This window comes from Entelurus aequoreus, linkage group LG17 (assembly GCF_033978785.1).
Source record: "Entelurus aequoreus isolate RoL-2023_Sb linkage group LG17, RoL_Eaeq_v1.1, whole genome shotgun sequence".
In the NCBI taxonomy this organism is placed as follows: domain Eukaryota; kingdom Metazoa; phylum Chordata; class Actinopteri; order Syngnathiformes; family Syngnathidae; genus Entelurus; species Entelurus aequoreus.
Window position 1 is genome coordinate 11,250,781 of NC_084747.1, and position 5,000 is coordinate 11,255,780.

The 5,000-nt window shown below is 46.3% G+C and overlaps 1 pseudogene; it reads right to left on the minus strand.

The window, feature by feature from the left end:
- The window catches only part of LOC133632351 (protein NipSnap homolog 1-like), a 302,488-nt pseudogene that overhangs the window by 268,428 nt on the left and 29,060 nt on the right, over positions 1 to 5,000 (minus strand).

The following is a 5,000-nucleotide window of genomic DNA, read 5'->3' on the forward strand; positions in this document are numbered from 1 at the left end:
TTTCTTTTCTTGCTGAATTTTTTTTCTAGCTCCTCCACTTAAACGTTTATGATCCATATTTCCCTTCTTTCTTTGCACATTGGCTCTTTGCCTATCACAACAGATAAACCAACTATGTGTGTGTGTGTGTGTGTGTGTGTGTGTGTGAGTTTGTTTGTGTGTTTATGATCGGTGCTGCTTCCTTCAAGTGTGTGAGGTGATTTAGAAAACTAGCAACCCAGCATCAACACTCCAAAGCAGAGAATAACAGCTTACTAGCATAGACAATTGAGAGCAGAGAATCAACTGATTCGTCTGATAGACAGCAGGAGAGCAGAGTGGTCAGTGATGATCGAATCAAGAAAATGTCTAAATGGCAAGGGAACAGACTGATTTGTACTGAGGAGAAAGAGAGAGAGAGCCAATTACAGTGAAATATATTCCAAAAGAGCCAAGTGACTAGCTGAAGGCAGGGACAAATGCCTTGGAGTGACCAACAAGAGTGCAAAGTACCAAATGGCAAAATGTGGAAAGACCAACAGGCAGATCTGCTTTTACCTCTTATCTTCACAACCAAAAAGTTGCTAAATGATGTTTTCAGTCGCTAGCCAGGTATGGCCAAAAGACGCGAAATCTAGCGGCAAAGTCGGTCAATCACACTGACAGTGAAACAAATATTTTGAAAAGATAATAATTGTACACCTTTGTGCACTTTAGTCTTCTATCTAAATATTTTCACAAAGGACACCAAGGCAGCTTGCTAGCTATGATGGGAGCAACAATGTCTGATAGACAGCAGGAGAGCAGAGTGGTCAGTGATGATCCAATCAAGAAAATGTCTAAATGGCAAGGGAACAGACTGATTTGTACTGAGGAGAAAGAGAGAGCCAAGTACAGTTAAATATATTCCAGAGCCAAGTGACTAACTGAAGGCAAAGACAACAGCCAGATACCTTAGCAGAGACCAACAAGAATTCAAAGTACCTAATAGCAAGATGGCGAGACCAACACAATAAATTGTATTAGGATTTAATTTATTAACGTTAATCTTAACAGCCAAAAAGTTGCTGAATAATGTTTGTAGTCGCTAGCCAGGTATGCCCAAAACAAGAGTCGCTAAACCTAGCAGCAAAGTTGCTTAATTGCAACACACTCTAGGATTCAGGGGAATTAAGGATAATAAAGATATTAATTGTACAACTTTTTGTACTTTTTTTCTAGTTTTTTGAGTCGCCAGCCATGTATGGCCAAAAGTCGCTAATTGAATGCCAACGTTGCTTAATCGCCAACACACTGGGACTCACTGAAGGACTGACTGAATAAAAAAGATAATTAAGATAATTGTGTACTTTTCTCTTCTGATATTTTCTCTAAGGACCCCAAGCTATCTGCAAGCAGCAATAATGTCTGACAGACAGGAGAGCAGAGTGGTCAGTGATGAATGGCAAGGGAACAGGCTGATTTGTACTGAGGAGAAAGAGAGAGAGAGAGCCAATTACAGTGAAATATATTCCAAAAGAGCCAAGTGACTAGCTGAAGGCAGGGACAAATGCCTTGGAGTGACCAAGAAGAGTGCAAAGTACCAAATGGCAAAATGTGGGAAGACCAACAGGAAGATCTGCTTTTACCACTTATCTTCACAACCAAAAAGTCGCTAAATGATGTTTTTAGTCGCTAGCCAGGTATGGCCAAAAGACGCGAAATCTAGCGGCAAAGTCGGTCAATCACACAGTGAAACAAATAATTTTAAAAAGATAGTAATCGTACAATGTCTTGTACTTTTGTCTTCTTTCTTAATATTTCTCAAAGGACACCAAAATGTCGCTATCTGCAGGCAGCTTGCTAGCTATGATGGCAGCAACAATGTACCTTAGAGTGACTGACCAACAAGAGCTCAAAGTACCTAATGGCAAAATGTGGAGAGACAGACACAATAAATTGCATTAAGATGAAGAGAACTGTTGCTATTATTAATCTTAACATCAACCAGAAAGTCGCTAAATGTCACCAGCCAGGTATGGCCAAAAGTCGCTTAATTGGCCACACACAGTAACAGAGAAACTAACAAAAAAAAGATCATAAAGATAATAGTTGTACAACTGTGTGTACTTTTGTCTTCTTTCTAAATATTTTCCCAAAGGACACCAAAATGTTGCTATCTGCAGGCGGGAGCGTGCCTATGTTCCCGGGTCCTATGTTCCCCGGGTCCTATGTTCCCCGGTTGTTCCTGGGTCTTTGTATGCGACCGGGGAACTTAGGACCCTTTTTCTAAAAAAAGGGTCCTATGTTCCCTGCATTGTATCTGGCGAAATTGCGAAATTGTGCCCTGACCAAAACCATCCCTAAACCTAACCTGTCACAGGGCGTTGTGGAGCACTTTTTTTTGGCGAAATTGTGCCCTGACCAAAACTATCCCTAAACCTAACCTGTCACAGGGCGTTGTGGAGCACTTTTTTTGGCGAAATTGTGCCCTGACCAAAACCATCCCTAAACCTAACCTGTCACAGGGCGTGCGGCAGCAGATAGAGCAACTCAAACGCGAACTTCCTTCCTTCGACAACTTAAACGCGTCTCTGTCATGCGTGTCTGCGTGCGTCTTACTTAGTCGCGCATTGGAAGCAGCGGGGAACATAGAACCCTTTTCTGGAAAAAGTGTTGTACGTTCCCCGCAGCGGGGAACATAGAACCCTTTTTTTTAAAAAGGGTCCTTAGTTCCCCGGTAGAGGGGAACATAGGACCCGGGTAACATAGGGACGGGGAACATAGGGATGACCCGCTGCAGGCAGCTTGCTAGCTATGATGGCAGCAACGATGTCTGCCAGACAGGAGAGAGTGGTCAGTGACGATCGAATCGAGAAAATGACAAAATGGGTCAAAGACCAAAAAGTTATTAACTGACAGCAGTGACAAATGTCAGACTGTAAACTTTCTCGAAAGAAAAGGACAAAATGGGAAGATGCTGATAATAACAGCAAAATGGAAAATATAAGAATTTCCAAGTAATGCTCAACTCAAGTGTGTGTGTGTGTGTGTGTGCGCGCGTTAAACTTCTTGTTGAATGATTTCAAATTATCTCTGAGTCTGAACTGAGGGAAAGGAAACCAAATTTTGAGCAGTCTCTCACGAGTTCAAAATACCAAATGAGGAGATTCTAAAAGAACAGACCGGTTTATGAAAGACTTGATGGGGGAGGGGCACAGCTAAGAATACTTGAGTGAGATTCTGTGATCCAAATTCGAGATAGAGCTTTTTGATAATGATAATTTGTCAGAGTAAGGTTGTGTAATCAAAATTTGAGAATGAGCTTTGTCAATCAATCAAGAATATTTGCATTAAGTTCTGTGATCAAAATTCAGAAACAACCTTTAATAATTGATAAAGAATATGTGAGTGAGGTTGTGTGATCCATCCAATTTGAGAATTAGCTTTGATAATAATGATTGAGAGCCTCTGGCCCTCTGTGGATCATGGCCGCGGGGCCAATTTTGCCTGGCCCCTTGGGGCCTCTGTGGGTCGTGGCCGCGGGGGCCAAGTTGGCCTGGCCCCTTGGGGCCTCTGACCCTCTATGGATCGGGGCCAAGTTGGCCTGACCCCTCGGGGCCTCTGGCCCTCTATGGATCATGGCCGCGGGGCCAAGTTGGCCTGACCCCTTAGGACCTCAGCCCTCTGTGGGTCGCGGCCGCGGGGCCAAGTTGACCTGGCCCCTTGGGGCCTCTTACCCTCTATGGATCGTGGCCGCGGGGCCAAGTTGACCTGGCCCCTTGGGGCCTCTGGCCTTCTGTGGCTCGCGGCCGCGGGGCCAAGTTGGCCTGGCCCTTTGGGGCCTCTGGCCTTCTGTGGGTCGTGGCCGCGGGGCCAAGTTGGCCTGGCCCCTTGGGGCCTCTGACCGTCTATGGATCGTGGCCGCGGGGCCAAGTTGACCTGGCCCCCTGGGGCCTCTGACCCTCTATGGATCGTGGCCGCGGGGCCAAGTTGGCCTGGCCCCTTGGGGCCTCTGACCGTCTATGGATCATGGCCGCGGGCCATGTGTTGGCCTGGCCCCTTGAGGCCTCTGGCCCTCTGTGGGTCGCGGCCGCGGGGCCAAGTTGACCTGGCCCCTTGGGGCCTCTTACCTCTATGGATCATGGCCGCGGGGCCAAGTTGGCCTGGCCCCTTGGGGCTTAAGATTATTATTTTTGCAAAAGTAGTTTTGCTTGGGTCGCGGCCGCGGGGCCAAGTTGGCCTGGCCCCTTGGGGCCTCTGGCCCCCTGGGCCTGGGCCCGGTAGGCCCGGTCATTAATCCACCTATGCATATTACGTATGGCTAGCTCGTGTGCTATTGTGTGCTTAGCTGTCGTGTAGCTGCTAAAACCTATAGCCTGGCATGTTTACCTTTTGTAAATGACTTGTCTAAAATCGTCCAGAAGAGCAACCCGGTGTGCTTATCGTGTGTTTTGCACAAGCAAGACTGCCTGTATCGGAGCTTTCCAAAGCGAGCCGATACTCGCTTGTTTTGGACCGATATCCGTGTCAGGATAATTGTATCTAAGTTATCACAAAACTTTGTGTTGCCACGAGTTCCCGGTGAGAGGACAAAAGCTGTCTTTGATCCTACCAAGCAAAAGGCTTGTAAAACTCCACTGTGTAGGATGGGGAACGACATGAAGGCGTCGGTTTCTCTGATGTATTGTAATCCACAGGAAGATTTTGTCTTGACCCGAGATCTACAAAGCGGAGAGGAGGCAGGGCCTGACCTCCCTCCAGGCACCTTTTCTTTGAACTGTTTTGTAACAAAGGCGATGGCTGTTTACGACCCCCCTCCCTTAGAAACAGCTGTTGCCATGTAATCAGGGAAAGTCCAAATAAAAGAGGAGGCGTACAACCTTTCGTCAGAGCGTGGGACGACACTGTACCCTTACAGTGTCTACGCGTTTCTCCTCAATTGAGCTAAATTGAATTCCTTGCTTCTAGTCTTGTTTAATAGATGTCATCAGTGTTTGAACCTGACAATCCGATATCAATATCAGATCGAGAGTCCCATA